The sequence below is a fragment of the Bos grunniens genome, chromosome X (genome assembly GCF_055505025.1).
Source record: "Bos grunniens cultivar Pamir isolate PY7600 chromosome X, Bosgru_T2T1.0, whole genome shotgun sequence".
Lineage (NCBI taxonomy): Eukaryota > Metazoa > Chordata > Mammalia > Artiodactyla > Bovidae > Bos > Bos grunniens.
The window spans coordinates 101,520,050-101,535,689 of record NC_141194.1 but is presented as its reverse complement, the minus strand read 5'-3'; the positions used below and the strand labels follow the sequence as shown (position 1 = coordinate 101,535,689).

Below are 15,640 nucleotides of genomic sequence, written 5' to 3'. Positions count from 1 at the left end.
AATATCTTCAACTTTTGTTAGGTCCATAGCATTTCTTTTCTTTATTGTGTCCATCTTTGTATGAAATGTTCCCTTGGTATCTCTTATTTTCTTCAAGATATCTCTAGTCTTTCCCATTCCTTTGTTTTCCTCTATTTCTTTGCATTGATCACTGAGGAAGGTTTTCTTATCTCTCTTTGCTATTCTTGGAACTCTGTACTCAAGTGGGTATATATTTCCTTTTCTCCATTGCTTTTAGCTTCTCTTTTTTCTCAGCTATATTTGTAAGGCCTCCTCAGACAACCATTTTGCCTTTTTGCATTTATTTTTCTTGGGGATGGTTTTGACCTATCTCTTGTACAATGTCACGATCCTCCTCCCATAGTTCTTCAGGTACTCTGTGTATCAGATCTAATCCCTTGAATCTATTTGTCACTTCCACTGTATAATCATAAGGGATTTGATTTAGGTCATGCCTGAATGGTCTAGTGGTTTTCCCTACTTTCTTCAATTTAAGTCTGTATTTGTCAATAAGGAGTTCATAATCTGACCCACAATTCAGCTCCCAGTCTTATTTTTGCTAACTGTATAGAGCTTCTCCATCTTGGGCTACAAAGAATATAATCAATCTGATTTCAGTATTGACCATCTGGTGATGTCCATGTGTATTGTTCTCTTGTGTTATTATTCATAAGATGAATATTCTTATGAGATGGATTATTTATAAGATGCAATATTTTTCATCAGTCAAAAAGTATAAACTGCAGTTACTAGGGAGTGGAACTGAAGAACATTGTCAATATTTCCCAGATGTGACTACACCAAATAAGCACTTCTGTATGAAAATTCAGTCTTGCTCCATGATAACTTTGAAATGGGTTATATAATTAAAAAAATAAAAATAAAACAATATCATTCTATAGAACACTTAAGGAATGTAATATTATTTGTGAACTAAACATAACACAATATATGGAACAACAAGTAGACCTGAGGAATGTAAAAAGGAAGAGGTTAACAAAGTAAAAGAAAAAATAAAGTAGGAAACAGAGAAAGAGTAATAGTTTTGTCTTTAAAAAACATAGTGAAAACATGAAATCAAGAAAAGCAAAGATTAAACACGATCATATAACTTGAGAAAAAAGATAAAATTACAAAAATATAGGAATGATACATGAAAGATAATGTTAACATATTAGCAAGTTTTAATGAAATAAACCAAAGGCCCTAAATATGTGGAAACCTGAATGTTTAATAACTATCGAGAAAAAAAGAATGATAACCATCTCCAATTTCCCAAATATTTCCTAACTTAGATTGTTTAAACTGTAAGATGTATTATATCTCCAATGAAAAATTATACGACTCAAAGTATTATGAAGCATATGAAACAATGTAAAATTTAGTAGCACAATCCTGATATTCAAACTTTTCAAATAAAATCCAAATAAAAAGGAAGTAAGAAAAGAAAACCAAGGATAAAACTTCACTACGAATATGTATAATATAAAAACCTAAATAAGATATTATCAATTTAAATCCATCATTAACTCAAAGTATAATCACAACGATAATGGCTGAGTTACAAAGTTATATGATTTTCACAGAACATGCAGAATCAGTTATTCCTGCCTGCTGCCTTCAAGCTCCTTGTATTGAGCTTAGATCAGGAGTCACATTTCCTTCTCATTTATTTTTAATTGTCTCTCAGGGGCTCCCATCATATTTCTTTTTTTTTTTTTATTTTATTTTTTAACTTTACAATATTGTATTGATTTTGCCATATATCAACATGAATCCACCACAGGAATACACATGCTCCCCATCCTGAACGCTCCTCCCTCCTCCCTCCCCATAGCATCCCTCTGGGTCATCTCAGTGCACCAGCCCCAAGCATCCAGTATCATGCATTTAACCTGGACTGGTGACTCGTTTCATATATGATATTATACATGTTTCAATGCCATTCTCCCAAATCATCCCACCCTCTCCCTCTCCCACAGAGTCCAAAAGACTGTTCTATACATCTGTGTCTCTTTTGCTGTCTCGTATACAGGGTTATCTTTGCCATCTTTCTAAATTTCATATACATGTGTTAGTATACTGTATTGGTGTTTTTCTTTCTGGCTTACTTCACTCTGTATAATAGGCTCCAGTTTCATCCACCTCATTAGAAATGACTGTATTCTTTTTTTTTTATTCAATTTTAATTTAAAAAAAATTATACATGTGTTCCCCATCCTGAACCCTCCTCCCTCCTCCCTCCCCATACCATCCCTCTGGGTCGTCCCAGTGCACCAGCCCCAAGCATCCAGCATCGTGCATTGAACCTGGACTGGCATCTCATTTCATACATGACATTTCACATGTTTCAATGTCATTCTCCCAAATCTTCCCACCCTCTTCCTCTTCCACAGAGTCCATAAGCCTGTTCTATACATCAGTGTCTCTTTTGCTGTCTCGTATACAGGGTTATCGTTACCATCTTTCTAAATTCCATATATATGCGTTAGTATACTGTATTGGTGTTTGTCCTTCTGGCTTACTTCACTCTGTATAATAGGCTCCAGTTTCATCCACCTCATTAGAACTGATTCAAATGTATTCTTTTTAATGGCTGAGTAATACTCCATTGTGTATATGTACCACAGCTTTCTTATCCATTCATCTGCTGATGGGCATCTAGGTTGTTTTCATGTCCTGGCTATTATAAACAGTGCTGTGATGAACATTGGGGTACACGTGTCTCTTTCAGTTCTGGTTTCCTCAGTGTGTATGCCCAGCAGTGGGATTGCTGGATCATAAGGCAGTTCTATTTCCAGTTTTTAAAGGAATCTCCACACTGTTCTCCATAGTGGCTGTACTAGTTTGCATTCCCCCAAACAGTGTAAGAGGGTTCCCTTTTCTCCACATCCTCTCCAGCATTTATTGCTTGTAGACTTTTGGATAGCAGCCAATCTGACGGGCGTGAAATGGTACCTCATTGTGGTTTTGATTTGCATTTCTCTGATAATGAGTGATGTTGAGCATCTTTTCATGTGTTTGTTAGCCATCTGTATGTCTTCTTTGGAGAAATGTCTATTTAGTTCTTTGGCCCATTTTTTGATTGGGTCATTTATTTTTCTGGAATTGAGCTGTAGGAGTTGCTTGTATATTTTTGAGATTAGTTGTTTGTCAGTTGCTTCATTTGCTATTATTTTCTCCCATTCTGAAGGCTGTCTTTTCCACCTTGCTTATAGTTTCCTTTGTTGTGCAGAAGCTTTTAAGTTTAATTAGGTCCCGTTTGTCTATTTTTCCTTTTATTTCCAATATTCTGGGAAGTAGGTCATAGAGAATCTTGCTGTGATTTTTGTCAGAGAGGATTTTGCCTATGATTTCCTCTAGGAGTTTTATCATTTCTGGTCTTACTTTTAGATCTTTAATCCTTTTTGCATTTGTTATTGTGTATGGTGTTAGAAAGTGTTCTAGTTTCATTCTTTTACAAGTGGTTGACCAGTTTTCCCAGTACCACTGGTTAAAGAGATTGTCTTTTCTCCATTGTATATTCTTGCCTTCTTCGTCAAAGATAAGGTGTCCATAGGTGCGTGGATTTATCTCTGGGCTTTCTATTTTGTTCCATTGATCTATATTTCTGTCTTTGTGCCAGTACCATACTGTTTTGATGACTGTGGCTTTGTAGTAGAGCCTGAAGTCAGGCAGGTTGATTCCTCCAGTTCCATTCTTCTTTCTTAAGATAGCTTTGGCTATTCGAGGTTTTTTGTATTTCCATATGAATTGTGAAATTATTTGTTCTAGCTCTGTGAAGAATACAATTGGTAGCTTGATAGAGATTGCATTGAATCTATAAATTGCTTGGGGTAGTATACTCATTTTCACTATATTGATTCTTCCAATCCATGAACATGGTATATTTCTCCATCTATTAGTGTCCTCTTTGATTTCTTTCACCAGTGTTTTATAGTTTTCTATATATAGGTCTTTAGTTTCTTTAGGTAGATATATTCCTAAGTATTTTATTCTTTCCGTTTCAATGGTGAATGGAATTGTTTCCTTAATTTCTCTTTCTATTTTCTCATTATTAGTGTATAGGAATGCAAGGGATTTCTGTGTGCTGATTTTATATCCTGCAACTTTACTATATTGATTAATTAGTTTTAGTAGATTTCCGGTGGAGTCTTTAGGGTTTTCTATGTATAGGATCATGTCATCTGCAAACAGTGAGAGTTTTACTTCTTCTTTTCCAATTTGGATTCCTTTTATTTCTTTTTCTGCCCTGATTGCTGTGGCCAAAACTTCCAAAACTATGTTGAATAGTTATGGTGAAAGTGGGCACCCTTGTCTTGTTCCTGACTTTAGGGGAAATGCTTTCAATTTTTCACCATTGAGGATAATGTTTGCTGTGGGTTTGTCATATATATAGCTTTTATTATGATGAGGTATGTTCCTTCTATTCCTGCTTTCTGGAGAGTTTTTATGATAAATGGATGTTGAATTTTGTCAAAGGCTTTCTCTGAAAAGTCATTAAAGCACATATAGGTGAGTGGTGTGAGAACAGATGGCATGAAACACGATGGTAACTGTCTGCAGCTCGGACAGTTCCCATCGTATTTCATGCCCTCTGTTCTCATACCACTCTCCTATATGTGTTTTAATGACTCTCAGTTTCAAAGAAAAATAACTGGGATCCAAATTCATTTTCTCTTAGAGCACCCCTTGTCAATATCAGTTACAGACAGATATGTGTAGGAAGCAATCATCCTCATCCCACGGTTGCCAAAAGCAAAATTCACAAGGAAATTTGGAATAGAGGCTACACATATCATCATATATTACCAAGCCAAAAATACTGTTACATGTAAAATGATCTTGTAATACTTTTACAAACAGAAAAATAAATGATGAATGTATAAAGCAACATTAAATTTTGTATGCTGATTTTGAAAAAAAAGTAGCTTTGTTTTCTTGTGACTAATTTTATAAGCCCTCAATTTTTTTATTTATAAAATTTTAATTTAATTACTCTGAAATAAAATTACTAGTTATCATTATTCTTTTCATGGAAGTTTTAAAATCTATCAATTCCAATCCTCTCACTGGATTGCATTACATGTCTCATTATCTATTTCTTAATATTTTTTGTATGGTATAGGGATTATAAATAGCTTCCTTCAGAGTTTAATCTTTGCATTCCAAAAAGAGCTCTTATAAAAGAAAAATCTTAACTTTCAAGACCTTTTTATCCCCCTTGTACTATAAGAGTCTGTTTTTGGAACTCAAGGCTACAAATTTGACTCTACAATCTCTGAGGTCTTCTGTGATCTCAGACACTATTCTCCAGCAAAGCAGGCAGTATACAGTTAGCAAAAAATGCCTCCTGGTATAGGAAGAATAATACTGCAATTATATTATTGATGGAGTATTTTTCTTAATTTAGTTTTATATTCCTTGATCTCAGACTCAAGAACATTGTAACAGACTGATCCCTTGGAGACAATGTTCCCTTCCTTTCTCTCATTTCATATTTCTGCCTATCCCCTTCTCCGAGATAATGCTAAATCTTGCTTTACTATATGAATGACAAAAGTAATGTGATTTAACCTGCAATGCTTAGTGGTAACTGAGAGTATTTCCTTTGTTTTTAAATGCTCATGTTTAAGGAAATGATATTTGGATTATGTATAGCTTCAATTTATTTACAATTTAACTCTGAACTCAATGTTCTTCTCTTCTCTATCCATGCACACTTTCCAGTTCATTTCATTCAGTCTCATGGTTTTAAATGACATTTATGACTCAAAAATGCATAACTGCAGCCCTGATATTATGGATGTCTATTTAATATCTACTGTTAGATGTCTAAAAGGCATCTCATATTTAACACTACTGGTTAAGACTTCTAGGTATCAAAGTCTGAAGTAAAAATAAATATGATGGCATAATTTGAGAGGACAAATCCAGTTTAGTAAATGCAAGGAGTAAAAGGATAACGAAATGCAGTTTAGATTCATCAACAATGTTCACTTAATACACAGACATCTCAAGGTTTGCAAGACCTCAGAGCAGTCCACAGTGGGAATAAAGACAGAGATTTACCTTCCAAGTCCTTTCTGTAGGGGGCATGAACATGTGCTTATGCATAACTGCATTCAAGAAAGGATTTGTTGACCCGCTGCTGGGAATGCTATAATGAGTCACACTCCAGCTATCACCTCCTTCAGAGAGCCATCTAATCCAATAGCACACATTTCCTGTGGCAGCTCACAACCAAAAGTGGATTACATAGGTAGAAAATTTAGGCCATATTGGTCTACTTCAGGACATTTCTAATGGGCTTTACATGCCTACCATAGGGTTAGCCAGTTTTGTTGAGTGTTTCTCACAGTTAAAATTCTCCCTCTATCTCATCTTACTTCTGTATCCTTCCATACAAGTGATAACCCACAATAAATATACAACATGCTAATGTAAGTATTTCTATGTTCCAACAAAGATTGACAATTTGATCTCTGGTTCCTCTGCCTTTTCTAAATCCAGGTTGTAAATCCAGGAAGTTCTCAATCCTTCAAGCTAGCTGAAGCCTAGCTTGAAGGATTTTGAGGATAACCTTGCTAGCATATGAAATGGGCATGCTTATATGGTAGTTTGAACATTATTTGGCATTGGTATTCTTTGGGATTGGAATGAAAACTAATCTTTTCCAGTCCTGTGGCCACTGCTGTTTTCTAAATTTGCTGACCTGTTGAGTGTCACACTTTAACAGCATAATAACTTAGGATGTCAAATAGCTCAGATGGGACTCCATCACCTCCATTAGTTTTTTTTTTTTTTTTTTTTTGTAGTAATGCTTCCTAAAGCCCATTTAAATTAACACTCCAGTATGTCTGGCTCTAGGGGAATGATCACACCATCCTAGTTACCCGGGTCAGTAAGATCTTTTTTTAAAAGTTCTTCCATGTATTCTTGCCACCTCTTCTTAATCTTTTCTGCTTCTGTTAGGTCCTTACCGTTTCTGTCCTTTATTGTGCCCATCTTTGCATGAAATATTCCTTTGGTATCCCCAGTTTTCTTGAAGAAGTCTTTAGTCTTTAGAATTATGTTGTTTTCCTCTATTTATTTTTATTGTTCACTTAGGAAGGCTTTCTTATCTCTCCTTGTGATTCTCAGGAAATCTGCATTCAGCAAGATGTGTCTTTCTCTTTCTCCTTTGCCTTTTGCTTCTCCTCTTTCCTCAGTTATTTGTAAGGCCTCCTCAGACAACCATTTTGCTATTCTTGCATTTCTTTTTCTTTGAGAAGGTTTAGGTCACTGCCTCCTGTACAATGTTATGAACCTCTGTCCATAGTTCTTCAGGCACTCTATCTACCAGATACAATCCCTTTAATCTATTCTTTACCTCTGCTGCTGTATGATCATAAGGGATTTGATTTAGGTCATACCTGAATGACCTAGTGATGTTTCCTATTTTCTCCAATTTGAGCCTGGAGTTTTCAAAAAGGAGCTGATAATCTGAGCTTCAGCCAAATCCAGGATTTGTTTTTGTTGACTATATAAAGCTTGTCCATCTTCAGCTGCAAAGTACATAACCAATCTGATTTCAATATTAACCATCTGGTGATGTTCACGTGTAGAGTTGTCTCTTGTGTTGTTGAAAGAGGGTGTTTGCTATGACCAGTGTGTTATCTAGGCAAAACTCTGTTAGCCTTTGCCCTGCTTCATTTTGTACTCTAAGGCCAAACTTGCCTGTTACTTCAGGTATATCTTGACTTCCTACTTTGTATTCCAATTCTCTATAATGCAAAGGACACCTTTTTTGGTATTTGTTCTAGAAGGTCTTGGAGGTCTTCATAGAACTGATCAACTTCAGCTTCTTCAGCACTAGTGGTTGGGGCATAGAATTGGATTACTGTGATGCTGAATGGTTTTCCTTGGAAATGAACTCAGATAATTCTGTCAATTTTGAGATTGCACCAAGTACTACATTTCAGGCTCTTTTCTGGCTATCAAGGCTGCTCTATTTCTTCTAAAGGATTATTGCCCACAGTAGTAGATATAATTATCATCTGAATTAAGTCCGTCCACTTTAGTTCAGTGATTCCAAAATGGTGACATTCACTCTTGCCATTTTCTATTTAACCACTTTCAATTTACCTTGCTTCATGGACCTAATATCCCAAGTTCCTATGAAATATTGGTCTTTACAGTATTGAACTTTACTTTCACCACTAGACATATCCACAACTGAGTGTCATTTCAGCTTTGGCCCAGCCTTTTCATTTTTTCTGGAGCTGTTCATTGGGTTCTCAAGGCAAGAATACTGGGGTGGTTTGCCATTCCCTTCTCCAGTGGACCACGTTTTGTCAGAACTACTTCTGCTTCATTGACTACCATAAAGCCTTTGATTGTGTGGATCACAATAAACTGCAGAAAATTTTTAAAAAGACAAAAATACCAGACCACCTTACCTGTGTCCTTCATGAAGGTCAAGAAGCAACAGTTAGAACCCAACATGGAACAATGGACTGGTTCAAAATTGAGAAAGGAGTATGTCAAAGCTGTATATTGTCATCATGCTTATTTAACTTCTGTGCAGAGAACATCATGCAAAATACTGGGCTGGATGAATAGCAAGCTGGAATCAAGATTGCTGGGAGAAATATTAAGAACCTCAGATATGCAGATGATACCATTCTAATGGCAGAAAGTAAAGAGGAACTAAAGAACTTTTGATGAGGTTGAAAGGGGAGACTTAAAAAGCGGGCTTGAAAGTCAACATTAAAAGAACTAAGATCATGGCATCCATTCCCATCACTTCAAATAGAAGGGGAAAAAGTAGAAGTAATGAAAGATTTTATTTTCTGTCCATATAGTCAAAGCTATCATTTTTCCAGTAGTCATGTACAGATGTGAGAGTTGGGCCATAAAGAAGGCTGAGCGCTGAAGAATTGATGCTTTCAAATTGTGATGCTAGAGAAGACTCTTGAGAGTCCTTTGTACAGCAAGGAGATAAAACCAGTCAATCCTATAGGAAATAAACCTTGACTATTCATTGGAAGGACCAATGCTGAAGCTTAAACTCCAGTACTCTTGCCACCTAATGTGAAGAGCTAACTCATTGGAAAAGACCCTAATGTTGGGGAAAATTGAGGGCAGGAGGAGAAATGGGGAACAGAGAATGAGATATTTAGATGGCATCATAAACTCAATGGAAATGAGTTTGAGCAAACACCAAGAGATAATGAAAGACAACAAATCTTGATGTGCTGCAGTACATGGGGTCTCAAAGAGTTGGCCATGACTTAGAAACTGAACATCAATGTAAGTATTTGTATCCAGAAAAGTCAGCCTACAACATCATCTGTCTCTCATTTCTCATTAGTCAAAGTCCATTTGATAAACAGTTAATTCCCCAAACATATGATATATCATCTGACCCCTTGGTAGTTACTTAAGGGCAAAATAGCATTCTAGTTCACTGGGGACTGACAGAGTTTTAGCACTGATAGTCCTGCTTGCTCAAACCTGGGCAATGCATAATAAATTTGTCACTATACTCAGGAAGACAGATCCCACACTACCTGGTGTGGAATTTCATTTAAATTTAGACATGGAAGAGTAAGTAGCAACTTGATACAGTACAGTTACCAATCATAAGACAGAAATGAGGCAACTGAGGAAATCTGAAAAGGAGCATGCTTTGTTTGTCCAGTTCATTGTCCAGAATTGCACTAATTCATACATACTTTCCAAAATGCTCCTCTCATTCTTCCTTATGTTGGTATGCAACACTGTCATTCATTAGTTGCTGAAGGCAAGAACTTTGGACTTCTCTTTTTCTCACAATCAATATGTAGTCCATCCTCAAATCCAGATGGTTCTACCTTCAAAATATATCCAGGATCTTATCCCTTCTAACTTTTCCCATCACTATCACCATATAGAAGTTACCATTATTTTTTTCCTGGACTTCTGCAAGACACTGCTTGACTGGTCGTCTTGACTTTAGTTTTCCCAATTCAATTAGTTCTCTAAACATTAAGCAGATGATTGTTTAAACAAGCAGTTCCGATAATGTTAGTCCTCTACTTGAATTTCTCTGAATACTCACCTTCACCCTTAAAATCTACAGTCTTGAGAGAACAAGATGGGGGGATAGGAGGGCATGGAATTCACCTCCCTTCAATGAAAACATCAAAAATACATCCACATGTGAAGGAATTTTCACTGAATAAAACTGGAGGCTGAGAGAAAGACTATTTTCTGTAATAGTCTCTAAGTAAGATTTACACTGAGTTTAGAAGGAAGGGAAGACAAGCAATAAATTTGGGGCCTGCACCTCTTTGACAGAACACAGAAGAGGAAAATGATTATACAGGCTTGAAGATTCTCTCTGGGGAATAAGAAGTTTGAGCCTCATATTAAGCACCCCAGTCCTGGAGTTGAACACTGATAGTACAAATCTCCTTAATTTGAAAACAAGTGGGACTGAGAGCAAGACTGTAAGAAACCTAGACACCACTTATAAAGGGTATATACACATTTGTATAATTCCAAAATAAGGAGGAGTAAGAAGATTGAAACTGCCCAGGATCATGGCTGACTCTTCCCCACTGCCCTGGTATGTGCCCCAGCCTGAGCTACATGCCAGCTCTGCCTCCTCCTGCTCCATGGTGAAGGAATATAGTGGCTGAGAGGAGTGTACAATTGTGAGGAAACAAGTGGCTCAGACTCAGAAAGTCATCTAAACAGGGCAGGGGGAACCAACAATTTCTGGTGCTTATTTTGGGAGTAGACTGGATATCTGGTGCCAGGACCACTACAACCCATACTCAATCCATGCCAAGTACCTGTATCAGACCCTTTTACTCCAGCACTGCTCCCCTTTAGAGTGAGGGTGATGATACTGGGAGATGGACGGCACACATTTAGAGGGAACAGAGCCAACATGGGCCAAAAGCTCAGGGCTTATGCTCCAGGAACATGGAATCCAACCCCTCTACCAATAGGATGGTGTTCGCCACTGAACAGAAGAGGTGCCCCAGGTCAAACTTGACCATGATTCTAGAAATTCCATCTCCAGCCTCACCTATCCCCAACTGGCAGCACACCTAGGGGAAATATATGACCCATGTTCACTTCAAATCCAGATTTCTCACTGAAGAAACTGTGAACAGACTGTATAGGGACACTCCCACACAAGGATACCACATCAAGATCATCATATGGTGCTCACTGTGGCAGCACATATACTAAAATTGGGACAATATAGATTAGCATGGCCCCTGTGCAAGAATGACTTGCAAATTTATAAGCATTCCATATTTTTTATTTGAAGAATCAGTATTGTCAAAATGACTATACAATCCAGAGCAATCTACAGGTTCAATGCAATCCAAATAAAATTACCAATGGCATTTTATAGAGAATTAGAATTTACAAATTTACAATTTGTATGGAAACACAAAAGACCATGAATAGCCAAAACAATCTTGAAAAAGAAAAACAGAACTGGAGAAATCAGGCTCCCTGACTTCAGACTATAGTTAGTACAAATCTACAGTAATCAATACAGTATAGTCCTGGCACAAAATGGAAATACAGATCAATAGAATATGATATAAAACACAGAGATAAACCCACACACCTATAGTTACCTAATCTGTGACAAAGGAGGCAAGGATACATGGTGAAGAAAAGACAGTATCTCCAATAACGTGTGCTATAAAACATGACAGCTCTATGTAAAAGGATGAAACAAGACTCCCTAATACCATACACAAAAATAAATTCAAAATGGATTCAAAACCTAAATATAAGGCTGGACACTCTAAAACTTTTAGAGTAAAACATAGGCAGAACACTCTTTGACAAACATCACAGTGTGATCTTTTTTGATCTTCCTCCTAGAGTAATGAAAATAAAAACAAAAATGTAAAAATGGGACCTAACTAGACTTAGGGCTTCCCTGGTGGCTCAGACAGTAAAGGTAAACTTAGGGCTTCTCTGGTGGCTCAGACAGTGAAGAGTAGGACACAATTGAGCAACTAAGCACAGCACAACTAAATTTAAAAACTTCTGCACAGCAAAAGAAACAATAAACAAAACAAAACAAACAAACAAAAAAAACAGAGAATTAAAGAATATTTGCAAATGAAGCAACCAACAATGATTTAATCTCTAAAATATACAAACAGCTTATGTAACTCAATATCAAAGAAGCAAACAACTCAATAAAAATGAACAGAAGATCTAAATAGACATTTTTTTTTTCCAAGAATACATACCGTTGGCCAAAATGCACATAAAAAACTATTCAACATCACTAAATATTAGAGAAATGCAAATCAAAACTACAGTGAGGTATCATCTCACACTAATCAGAATGGCCATCATCAAAAAATCTAGAAACAATAAATACTGGAGAGAGTGTGAGAAAAGTGAACCCTTTTGCACTGTTGGAAGGAATGTATTTAAATAGCTAAAACCATTATGAAGAACTATGGGGGATCCTTAAGAAACTAAAAATAGAGCTACTGTATGATCCAGCAATCCCACTCCTGGGCCTATATCCAGATAAAACCATAATCTGAAAAGATTTATACACCACAATGTTCACTGTAGCACTATGAACACAGAAAGAACCTAAATGTCTATCAACAAGTAATGGATAAAGAATATGTGGTACATATATGCAATGGAATATTAGCCATAAACAAAAACAAAATAATGTCATTTGCAACAACATGGATGGACCTAGAGATTGTCATACTGAGTGTATTAACTCAGACAGTGAAAAACAAACATCATATGATATTGTTTATATGTGGAATCTAAAAACAAAATGGAACAAATTAACTTATTTACAAAACATATCTAGAGTCACAGATGTAGAAAACAACTTATAGTTGTTAGGGGGTGAGTGTAGAGGAGGATTAAATTGGGACATTGGGATTGACACATACACACTACTAAAATAGATAACTAATAAGAACCTACTGTACAGCACAAGAAACTCTTCTCAATACTCTGTAATGACCTATACAGGAAAATAATTTTTTAAAGTGTAGATACATATATGTATTAACATAACAGATTCATTTTACTGTACAGAAGAAACTAACCTAACATCTTAAATCAACTATACACCAATATTTTTTGAAGGAGTGCATAGGAAATATTTTAACCTCCTATTAAAATAAATTTATATTAAAAAAAGAGAGACCATCATAACTAGCTGTTTCACATAATTTCATAGTGACAGTAAAAGATGACAGAGGAATTTATGTCAAACAAAGGACTAAAAACACACTGAAAAAACAATGAAAAAAAACAAAACAATAAAAGAGATAATTTACCAGATGGGGTTCAAAGCATTAGTAATAAAATGCTAACAAAACTAGGGAAAGGAATAGATAAACACAGTGAGAATCTTAATAAGGAAGTAGAAAATATAAAAAGGAATCATCTGGTTAAACATAAGACATGACACCATAAAATTTGTAGAACAGAACATAGGCAAAACATTCTCTGACATAAATTGTACCCAAGTTTTCTTAGGTCATTCTCTGAAGGTTATAAAAATAAAAGCAAAAGTAAACAAATGGGACCTAATCAAACTTACAAGGTTTTGCACAGCAAAGGAAACCATAAACAAAACCAAAAGACAATCTATGGATTGGGAGAAAACAAACAAACAGTGTAAAAAACATAGGATAAATTTCCAAAGTATATAAATAGCTCATACAACTCAATAGCTCAAATAGTTCAATCAAAAAATGGGTAGAAGACCTAAAAAAAATGTATCCAAATAAGACATACAGATGACCAACAGGCAGAAGAAGATACTCAAAGTCACTAATTACTAGAGAAATGCAAATCAATACTACAACAATGTACCCTCTCACACCAGTCAGAATGGCCATCATCAAAAATTCTACAATGAATAAATGCTGAAGATGTGGAGAAAAGGGAACCCTCCCACACTGTTGGTGGGAATATAAATTGGTAAAACCACTATGGAGAACAGTATGTACATTCTTGAAAAAACTAAAAATGAACTACTATAAGATTTAGCAAACTTACTTCTGGGCATATACCCAGAGAAAATTGTAACTTGAAAAGAGGCATACAGTGCAATGTCCATTGCAACACTATATACAATAATGAGGACATGGAAGCAACTTAAATGTCCACTGACAGAGGACTGGATAAAGAAGGTATATATAATGAGATATTCAGTTCAGTTCAGTTCCATTGCTCAGTCATGTCTGACTCTTTGCAACCCCATGAATCACAGCACTCCAGGCCTCCCTGTCCATCACCTACCCCCAGAGTTCACTCAGACTCATGTCCATCGAGTCAGTGATGCCATCCAGCCATCTCATCCTCTGTCGTCCCCTTCTCCTCCTGCCCCCAATCCCTCCCAGCATCAGAGTCTTTTCCAATGAGTCAACTCTTCACATGAGGTGGCCAAAGTACTGGAGTTTCAGCTTTAGCATCATTCCTTCCAAAGAACACCCAGGGCTGATCTCCTTCAGAATGGACTGGTTGGATCTCCTTGCAGTCCAAGGGACTCTCAAGAGTCTTCTCCAACACCACAGTTCAAAAGCATCAATTCTTCAGTGCTCAGCTTTCTTCACAGTCCAACTCCCACATCCATACATGACCACTGGAAAAACCATAGCCTTGACTAGACAGACCTTTGTTGGCAAAGTAATGTTTCTGCTTTTCAGTATGCTATCTAGGTTGGTCATAACTTTTCTTCCAATGAGATATTAGGCAGCCATAAAAAAGAATCAAATAATGCCATTTGTAGCATCATGGGTGGACCTAGAGATTATCACATGAAATGAAGTCAGAGAAAGACAAATACCATATTATATCAGTCATATGTGGAATCTAATATTTTTTTAAATTGATACAAGTGAACTTATTTACAAAACAGAATCAGATTTACATATATTGAAAACAAACTTATGGTTACCAAAGAGGAAATGTGTGTGGGGGGGGGGGGCGTGGAAGGATAAAACAAGAGTTTGGGATTAACATACACACTACTATATATACAACAGATAATGAACGAGGACCTACTGTATAGCACAGGGAACTCTCCTCAATATTCTGTGATAACTAATATGAAAAAATCTGAAAAAGAATAAATATATGCATATGTATAACTGAATCACTTTGTTGTACACCTGAAACTAACACAAATTTGTAGATGAACTAATACTCCAATAAATATTTTAATTCAAAAATTTATTTATTCAATCAGAAAAAAGGGAAAAATCATTAGTACTACTCAATATCATCAAAATGAAAAATAACTTCAATAATTTTCACAGTATCAGCATATCTAAAATATAACTAGTCAAAGTTAGATGAATCTAAGTCATTTTTTTTCTTCTAGTACCTTTCTTTTTTCTAGAGAAGTTATACATTTATAATATACAAAAGTAAGCACAAAAAAAGTTTGTGAGCATGAGGTTTCTGAGAATATGGGTTGGGAATCCCAAAATATGGCTAGATTGGAAGTGCAATGGGTTTCTTCCTTTGGTAGTGCTAGCTCTTAGTAAACCAGAGAAAACTCTCCAGTGGCTTCTGTCTTAACTCCCTAGATATTCCTTTTGTGGAATCTGTGAGGATGAATTGGAAGGATTGACCC

At 36.0% G+C, this 15,640-nt stretch overlaps 1 pseudogene; it reads left to right on the top strand.

Annotated features, from left to right (window-relative positions):
• The first annotated feature begins 11,201 nt into the window (after positions 1-11,201).
• On the top strand, positions 11,202-11,302 carry LOC147340973 (U6 spliceosomal RNA; annotated as a pseudogene).
• The last annotated feature ends 4,338 nt before the right edge of the window (positions 11,303-15,640 follow it).